At 43.9% G+C, this 10,222-nt stretch overlaps 1 long non-coding RNA gene across 1 annotated transcript; it reads left to right on the top strand.

Annotated features, from left to right (window-relative positions):
• Positions 1-7,404: 7,404 nt before the first annotated feature.
• Positions 7,405-9,721, top strand: LOC134728670 (uncharacterized). The gene is made up of 3 exons (XR_010109323.1): positions 7,405-7,551; positions 7,965-8,159; positions 9,535-9,721. It is a non-coding gene; the product is annotated as an uncharacterized LOC134728670 (long non-coding RNA).
• Positions 9,722-10,222: the final 501 nt, after the last annotated feature.

Consider the following 10,222-nt stretch of genomic DNA (forward strand, 5'->3'; position numbering starts at 1 on the left):
CAGCGCCTGGAAGAAAGTAAATGCTCAAAAAATATTTGATGAATGAATGAATGATAAGGAGAGCTCTGGGCTGGGGCTGACTATGAAATGCTTACTAGGAGCAGAGTGTGTCTGTCCTGGTTCCAAAGCACTGGGGGAACCAGGACGGGTAGAGAGGCTGAAGGCAAGCCCTTTAGAGGAAGGATAGCAGTGATGAAGGCTGAAAGATCAACAGCAATACATTTTTCTCAGGAGACTTCTTTGGGGCAGTGTTTTCTAAGCTGGGTTCCAGGGACCACTGGTCTTGCGAGATGCTCTATCTAGGGTTCTATGTCAAATCAGCATGTAGAAACATGCAGCCCATACCCCTTGTGTACATCAGCATCTCAAAGAGTCTGAGAAGTCCTGCAGTTGAAAAACCAACACTTTAACCCTTTTAACTCAGTATTTCCTGAACTTATTCCGTAAGTTTGAATATATAAAAATAAAGTTTTTTGCTTAATACTCAGCAACACCCCCTTCCACAAGATATACTGGAATAAATAGTGTTTGGTGGTCATGAGTATTTTAGGAAAAGGGCAGGAGAAGCTTGAATTTCCCCCAGTGTGCCTCGGGTGAGCACTGTGGTTATAGCCACTTGATGAGAACAGTCAGAGGAAGGCTGCTCTGGGCCATCAAGTGCAGACTGTATAGGGCAGGCGAAGGCTGGGAACAGAGACACCCCTGAAGGGGTTGTAGATTCAGGGGGAAAGGTGATGGATGGCCTGGACAAAGATTGTGGTGGAAACAAAATCAATGGGCACACCATTTTCCCTTCTTGGAAGAACCTCTGAAAGGAGAAGCCCTATTCACCCCGACTGCCTGGCTTAGGCCACACCCCTAGAAATGCAGCTACAACCAGGGCAAACCATCAACAGCATCTTCTCAGCACCCATGCGATCCCAAGTAGGCATCCGAGGACATGCAAAAGAGAAGCATGTGTTCTTTTGTGGTCAAAGTCTGTTTTCTGTCTTGGAGCAGGTATGCTCCTGATGGTGCTGCAAGCAGCAGGGGGTGAGGCTGCAAGCTGGGCTAAAAACAGCCCCACCCCCTCTAGCCACAATCAGCTGTGGGATAAAAGCCCCTAAAGACCAAGACTGTACTCATGTCTGACTCATCTCTGCTTCCAGCTCTCAGCTAAACCTGCCCAGAGGAGAGCATGGCAGACAGGAGGGCGCTTGCTCAGAAGCCTCTAGGTTAGAGGTAAACAGGACTAAGGTTAATAAAGAAATTCATAATGAGGGTATAGCAACTGTACCCCCACCCCATCACCAGATGATGACCTGGTCTGAGAGAGGAAACATGCAGGTGGGTCACATAACTCCATGTAAAGCAGGTAGCGCACCATGCCTGCATTTAAGGGCTCAGCAGGTGTTACTTATTACTATTATTTTCTCCTATGCAAGTAACTGAAAAAAATTACTTCATTTAAGATCTTTAGCAAATACTTTTGGTGTTAACTCTTTCAGGGACACTTCTTTTTTATAAATTTATTTTTTAATATAAATGGGACAGAGTCTAGCTATGTTGCCTAGGCTGGTCTCGAACTCCTAGGCTCAAGGGGTCCTCCACTCTCAGCCTCCCAAAGTGCTGGGATTACAGGCATGAGCCACTGCATCTGGCCTGACGGACACTGCTAATGCAGTACCTGGTGCTTTTCTGGCCCCTAAGCCCATGGGCTCAGGAAAAAATTAAGTCAGTGCCTAAGAGGACCCCAAATCCCACCATTGTTTCACAGACAGTGTTCAGTATGGCCTGCACCTCAGGGTAATCACTTCATTTTGCTCTTTTCTCTCCAATGCTCTCAGTGTGGAGGGAACTGGGAGGACCTGTCTGACCACAAACAACCCACCCGAGTAGGCCCTGCTGCTCCCAGAGGATGCTCCTGCCAGAGTTCTCCTAGTTCCTTGCAAGGAGCCCTGGAAAAACAATCCCACCCTGGGTCTACCATAGTCTTGGGGACTTTTAAACCAATGCCCAGCTAGAAAAAACATCTCAGGCAGTTCGAGGATAGAAGAGGAAATAATATTAAGAGCCTGCCATATGTTGAATGTTTACTATGTCTCAGTAGAATATAAATGCTTTAGGTTCTTACAGAAGCCCTCCAAGGTGGGTACTCTTATTATCCCCTTTTTACTAATGAAGAAACTGAGACTTAAGGAGGTTAAATACCTGGTAAGTAGATAGAGTAGGGATCTGACCTAAGCTGTCCAACTCCAGGGCTCATGCTCTTAACACTGTTTATCCTGCTTTCCCAGGAAACTACAGAGGCCCTTTGGTGCTCCCCAGCTCTCCTTGTTTTCCTGTTTCTAAGCATCTGAGTGCATCCTAATAGCTGTGGACAGCAGAGATTTGGAACAGGAGATTGAAAAAGTCTCATCTACTGCCATGCTTGGCACATAGTAGGCACTCAACACATGCTAGACTCTCCCCACCTCCTGTTGCTTCTTGGCACCAGGCTTCACTCTGGACAAGAGTTAACATCTCATCCTTTACCCATGTCTTCTTTGACTGAACATCTCGCTATTAGTGGGAGATGGGTCAAAGAAGTATTCACTCATCCTTTCATCCAACAATACTGACAGAGCACCTGCCCTGTGCCAGGCTCAGCCAGAGGCTGGAGATAAAGACATGAATGAGACCCCTGGTGACGGGTGAGAGACAAAGCAAAGGGCTCATTTCCATAGAGGATGATGGGGATTCACACCTGGGTTGGGCAAGGCACACAATGGAGCAGGGTGTTATGGTTGGCTTTGTGTCCCCACTCAAATCTCGTCTTGAATTGTAGTTACCACAATCCCCATGTGTCATAGGAGGGACCTGGTGGGAGGTAACTGAATCATGGAAATGGTTTCCACCATGCTGTTCTTGTGATAGTGAGTGAGTTCTCATGAGATCTGATGGTTTTATAAGGGGCTTTTCCCCTCTTCACATTGGACTTCTCTCTCCTGCCGCCACGTGAAGAAGGCCATGTTTGCTTCCCCTTCTGCCATGACTGTAAGTTTCCTGAGGCCTCCCCAGCCATGTGAAACTGTAAGTCAATTAAATCTCTTTTTTAAATAAATTACCCATTCTTGGGTATGTTCTTATAGCAGCATGAGAATGAACTAATACACAGGGTGACATGAGAAGGCTTCCTGGGAGACAATGCCTGAGCCGATCTCTGATGAGAAAGTAAGAGGAGGAATTTCAGGTACAGGGAACAACATGTGCAAACACACAAGGCTGAAGTAAACAAACAGGAAGCTGTGAAAAAGGACAGTAATGAATGACTAGCCCAACAGGGTAATTTTGACCCCCAGGGTACCTTTGGCAACAACTGGAGACTTTTTGTTTGCTTTTCACAATTGTGTGTGTGTGCATGTATGCACGTGTGTGTGCAAGTGTCTGCTACTGGCATCTAATAGGTAGAGGTCAGGGATGCTGCTGAACATCCTACAGTGCACAAGATAGCCCCCCACGACAAAGAATTATATCTGGCCCAAGATGTTGAGAAACCCTGGACTAGAACAACAAACATAAAAACATATTATAGTACTCTGACAATTAAAACTTCATAGTACTAGCACATGAAGAGATAGAGAGACCAATGGAACAGTTTAAGAATACAAATATATACAGGAATTTAGCATATGATAAAGGAAGCATTCCAAATTCAGTGAGAATTCAATAAGTGTTGTTGAGAATCCTGGGTAGCCATCTTGAAAAACATTGAGCTGGAGCTATACCTCACACCATATATCAGAATAAATTCCACATGGAGTAAACATTTAAAGGTAAACAATAAAACCACACAAGTACCAAGAGAAAATGTGGGAGAAATCTTTCATAATCTTAGAGTGGGAAAGTCTTTCCTAATCCTGACTCACAAATCAGGAACTATAAAACAGGAAATTGATTAAGTCAACTAATAAAAGTTGAAAAAAACTTTTTAAGCTCTTGCATGTGAAACAAACAAAAATCAAACCTGTATATAAGCAAAGTCGAAAACAAATGCAAATCTGTAAAGGATACACAAAACTCAGCAGACAAAGGGCTAATTTCTTTAAATTATAAAGATACATAAACCTCTAAAGAAAAGACCAATGGAAATATGAGCAAAGCATGTGAAAAAGTGGCTTATAGAACAATAATGAAAATAAATACAAATGGCTGTTAAACATATGAAAAGATGTTCAACCTCTTCATGATAAGAAAAATGCAAATTAAAAGTACTGACATGCCTTGTTTTTTTTTGTTCATTTCTCACATTTGCAAAAACCCAAATTTGAAAATACGCAGACATTTCCATATATTGCTGGTGGGTATGTCAACTAGTACAGCCCCTAGGAGGGCGATTTAGCAATATTTACCAAAATAGCAAACGCATATATCATCTAACCCAGCAATCTCACTTCTTAGAGCTTACTCCACAGATACATATATTTGCATGCATATGAAGTGCCATATATACAAGGTTATAAATTGCAGCAAACGATTAGAAACAATTTAAATGCTCATTAATAAGGAACTGGTTAAATAAGTTAGAGGTTGGCAAACTACCATCAGGGCCCAAATCTGGCCTTCTTCCTGTTACTGTAGGACTTTCAAGGGAAAAATCGTTTTAACATGTTTAAATGGTTGAAAAAAATCAAAAGATAATTACATTCTGTGACACATGAACATTATATAAAATTCTAAAATCAGAGTCCATAAATAAAGTTTTATTGGAACACAGCCATGCTCCTTTGTTTACACATGGTCTCTGACTTCTTTTGCACCTTAACAGAGAACTGAGCAGTTTCCCAAGAGACTCGCTGTCCCACAAATCCTAAAATATTTACTATTTGGCCCTTTATAGAAAATTTTGCTGGATTGGAGTATATCCATGCAGTTGAATACACGGCTACAAAAAAACAATTTAACAAACTCTGTATGTATTGCTACAGAAAGGTTTCCAGGCTATATTACTAAATTTTAAACAAGCAGACAAGAAAAGTGTAAATTGCATGTTATCATTTGGATTAAAAGGCGGGATATATTTGTATTTTATTATAATATGCATAAAACTTATCTGGAAGCAAATACAAGAAATTAGTAAGCAGTGACTGTCTCTGGGGGAATGAGATTGGTGAACTTGAAACAGAGGAAGAACGAAACTGTGTGTATGAAGTATATTAATAATTATTTTTTAAACTATACAGTGGGTAGGATTTACATACAATGAAATATTATTTAGCCTTAAAAGAGAAGGAAATTCTGACATGAGTGAACCTTGAGGATATCATGCTTAGCAATGTCAATCACAAAAGGACAAATATTTTATGATTCCACTTACAGGAGGCACCTAGAGTAGTGAAATAATAAAGACAGAAAGTAAAATGGTAGTTTTCAGGGGTTGGGGAGAAAAAGGAATGGAAAGTTAGTGGGTGCAGAGCTTCAGTCGCAGAAAAAGTTCTGGAGATGGATGGTGGTGATAGTTGTACAACAATGTGAATGTACTTAATGCCACAGAACTGTATACTTAAAAATGGCTAAAATGGCCAATTTTATGTTATTTATATTTTATCACAATATTAAAAATATCTAGGCCAGGAAAAAAATAAAAACACACAGTCGTAAATAAGAGCACAGATTCATGTCGCTAAAAAGTTGTTCGGCCCGGCTTTGGGGGTGATGAGGCTGGAGGTGTCTGCATGGCCTGATGAGAAAGCACTTGTATTCTGGCCTAAGGAGTTTGCATTTTGCATGTCCTGAGGACAATAAGGAGCAACAGGATCCATTTTGTTAAAAAACAAAATTCTGGAAACAAGAAAAGAATGGACAGAAGAGGCTTGGGTGGGCAGGGAAAGAAGAGGGAGATCTAAACTCTGACTTTTTTTTTATCTTCCCCAAATTCCTACCTAAGGGGCCTGGGGAGTCACACCCTACAAACCATACAGTCTCATCAGAGGGTTTTTTGTTTGTTTGTTTTTGTTTTTTTGAGACAGAGTCTCGCTCTGTTGCCCAGGCTGGAGTGCAGTTCTGTGATCTTGGCTCACTGCAACCTCCACCTCCCAGGTTCCAGCAATTCTGCGCCTCAGCCTCCCAAGTAACTGGGATTACAGGTGTGTGCCACCACATCTGGCTAATTTTTGTATTTTTAGTAGAGACAGGGTTTCACCATGTTGGCCAGGCTGGTCTGGAGCCCCTGACCTCAAGTGATCCACCCACCTCAGCCTCCCAAAGTGCTGAGATTACAGGCGTGAGCCACCGTGCACTGCGTAGAAGGATTTTTATTTAACCCCCCTATATAAGGTGGTCTGCTTTCCAACCTGGCTCTGGCATAACATCACATAACAAATAAGGAAGGAAATATAAATATTTAAACCCCAAATATATTTTCTTGCCATATCTTGAAATTGCCTGGCAAGGTTGTCTCTTGTGGGAAAAATCTATGGAGAATCTACAGAGATTCTATGGAGATTCCCCTTCCCCTCCCCTCCTTTTTCCTCTTTCTTTCCAGACCCAGGAGATACTCAACTAAGAGCCAGGTAACCTTTTAAGTGGGATAAGAAACATTTTACAACCTGCTCTCTCTGAAGTCTGCTGAAAGCTTCTTCAGAACAATAAAACTTGGTCACCACAATCCTTTATCTTAACCTAAACATTTCCTTTCTATTGGTCCCAGGTCTTTAGATAAACTCAACCAATTGTCAACCAGAAAACTTTAAAATCTACCTATAAGCTGGAAGCCCCCACCTCTCCCCCACCTACAAGTTGTCCCACCTTTCTGGAGCAAACCAATGTATTTCTTAACTGTATTTGATTGAAGTCTCACGTCTCCCTAAAATGTATAAAACCAAGCTGTGCCCTGACCACCTTGGGCACATGTTCTCAGGCCCTCCTGAGGGCTGTGTCATGGGCCATGGTCACTCATATTTGGCTCAGAATAAATCTTTGCAAATATTTTACAGAGTTTGGCTCTTTCTGTCAACAATGAGTATTAGAGGGTACCTCTTGGAAGAGAACCTGGGTGCTCGGGGACAGGGGTGGGAAGGAGACCTATTTTTTACTATAAATCCTTTTGTTGGATTTCTACATGTATGTTCATTTCCTATAAAACAATAATTGTGTTTATTTTTAAAAGAAAAGCTCTTCAAGCAAATATGAGGGAAGAGAAGTACTTTCCCAAAGTGTGGTGGAAGGGAAGGGGGAGAGTTTGTGATGGGGTGGGGGTGACGGGCCTGAACTTCATCCAAGCCTCTGAGGACCCGAGGAGCAGAAACTTGTGGGGATGTGAGCTAGAAGGTGAAGCCCACTGGTTCCTAGGTGACCTCTCTCTGACTTCATGGGCCATGGAACAGGCTGTCTCTGTGGTAATCTCAACAATGCTGAAGGCAGTCAGTGCCTGGCAACTTTGGACTTAAGAGTATCCGGTAGGTGCAAAACATCAGCCAGGCACTTGGTGCCCAAAGCCTTTGATTACACCCCAGCTGGACATCTAGAGCCTGGACGTCAGCTTGGGGAAAACCACTTCTTATGCAGAAAGTAAAGCCCAGCAAAGGCCACCAGGTATTCCTAACAGGAATACACCTAACAGGGCCTTTCCTCCCCCTCTTCCCAGCCCCACCAACTCCTTCCCCCCTCTTGGCCCTACAGGGAACCTCTGCACAGCCAAGCTAGGATATTGGGTTTCTGGACTCTTGCTAGAACTTCTTTGAGTCATTCATTTTCTTTTTATTTATATATACTGTGTTGCCTCAACTATATTGCACCATTTCGTCTCAGGTCTCTGGGAAAGAGAGGATCTCACAACAGAAACATTTTTCCAGAAAAACCCTGAGAGGGGGCTGGCCTCTTTGAGGGCTTAAATGTCTCTGCGACGTCACAGAGGCATGCCAATTTCTGTCTTAGTCCATTCGGACTGCTCTAACAAAAATAGCACAGACTGGGTGGCTTAAACAGCAGGCACTCTTTTCTCACAGTTCCGGAGGCTGGAAGTCCAAGATCAAAGTGCCAGCAACAGGCCTTGGGAGGGCCTGCCTCCTGGTTCATAGATGGCCATCGTCTCCCTATGTCTTCACACGGTGGAAGGGGCAAGGAAGCCTTCCCCACACACCTGCCCTTCACTCTGCGGAGCCCAGCTTCCTACTGCAGTAAACTCTCATATGGCCAAGAAGGTAAAGGTCTGCTCAGGGCATTCACCTCCTTTCAGTGGTTCTCCACATTCAGCCCAGATAGACTCAGCCAACAGGAAACCCATTAACCAAAAGCTTGTGTTCTGTTTGGCCTCTTACACATCAAAGGGAACATAACAGTGAAAATTATAATAAGCAACAATGATCATCATCATTTCCAAGAGACAACATCAGTGCCAGCAGTTCCAATGAGACCCTGGGGTGTCAGTCACTGTATCTGCAAACAGAAAATGCAACTCACCTGCCTCTCCAGTCATCAAGAGTGCTCATAACGCTTAGAAAACTGTAAATAGCTTATAACTGCCAGTTGCTGCTATTGTTCATAAGTGCTTTGGGGTCACAGCTCTCGAAATAATGAGAAGGTGTGCTCTCGGCAATGAAATTAAACAGGCATTTCAGGGCAACCTCAGTTCAGATCCCTGGAGAAAAAAAGAACCTACAGCTTACCTCCAGAGGGGCACTGAGGATCATGTTTCACCCTGAGAGGGGGCTGGCCATGGAAGGAAATGACCTGAGGTCGGGGTCATTTCCTTCTGCGGAGAGGGCCTCCATTCTGCGGGAGAGGGCAGGGAAGATGCTTGGCTGCTCTCACAAAGGAGCTTCTAGGATCTGCCTCTTTTTTTTCCTCACCTCCTCCTAAGGGAAAAAGTTGTTTTCCTTCCTGCGCCTCAGGGCAGAGCAGAAGTTGAAATGGACTACTTGTTCCTAATATTATTTACAGTTCAGCAAAGGACTTGGGGTCTCCAGCCTCAGGTCTAGAAACTCCTTCCACAGCCACACCCTGAAAAGGACTAGGTTAGCAGCAAAGCTGGGGCTCCTGAGATAGCATGCGATCTTCTGGTGGCGCTTTAAACTTGTGGTATAAACTGAGGTGGTCTCAGGTCTCTGGGAAAGAGAGGATCTCACAACAGAAACATTTTTCCAGAAAAGGGCGCAGCTTTGGAGTTGCCTTAATAACATGGGATCTAGCGCCACCTAGTGCCTGCTGCGGAGCTTGACATGGGTCTTGCTCTGATAAGGTGGTTTTGTTTTTTTTGGAAATTGGCTTTAACCAAGAGAGAGACCGAAATCGAGAAACACGTTTTCTGCACACAGGGCTGTCCTCATGCCCACGATGAGGGACTGAGAGTTTGGTGGGAGAAGCTGAAAAGCTACAATCTTAATGTGTCACGGACGGGGGTGTTGGGTGAGGGGATGGGGGAGTCTTTCTCTTGGAAGGAAGCTGGGGTGACTCACAAGTAATATTTAGAGTCTTAGTCCCAGAAGATTGGCTTGGATTTGTCTGCATTAATATTTTTGCTCACACTAGAAAAAAAATACTGGTGCTATTTTATGACTTCTATGCTTTTCAAACTAGTTTCTCAGAGCTCTCCCAGAGCCAGCAAAGGGGCTGCTTACAAAAAGCCCTTGGAAGCTGCTTCATTGTGGAATCCACTCCCGCTCCTTGCTACTGCCTACAGGACAAGCAGCCCTCCTTTTTTGTCCTGCCACTGTCTGGCTGCCCCCTAACCCTCTACTAATTAAAGCCACCATTTGCTATTTGTTTAACGTGATTCATTTCAACCTCAGAACAGCCAAGGCAGTGGATATTGGTAATCTCAACTGATCTTTAGGGAGGTTACAGGACTTACTCAAGATCTTTCAGCTCATAAGCAGAAGTGGGATTTGAACCCAGAGTTATTGAGCTCCAAAAAATTTGTTCATTTCACTACAGTACTCCATCTGCACTGCTAGGGGTAGTGGCTATTGCAGAGGATGCTACAATGTCCAGGAGGTTCCAGGAGGTTCTTGAGGAGACAAAGAACCTCTGAACTGGAGGACTTCTAGCTTGGAGGACACTTCCTGCTCTGGGCCGGTCCCTGTGACTCCAAGGCCTGGCTCGATGCTTGGTGTAAACACCTCCCTCCTCACAGCATCTGCCCTCCCTCAACACAGACATTTCCTCAGCCTACACTTCTCCACCCTTGGAAACCACCCCAGAGGAATAATGAGAGCAAAGAGCAGGGCAGGGAGTTGGCAACTCTGTAGAATGCCAGGAGAATCGT

Source organism: Pan paniscus, chromosome 12 (genome assembly GCF_029289425.2).
Source record: "Pan paniscus chromosome 12, NHGRI_mPanPan1-v2.0_pri, whole genome shotgun sequence".
Lineage (NCBI taxonomy): Eukaryota > Metazoa > Chordata > Mammalia > Primates > Hominidae > Pan > Pan paniscus.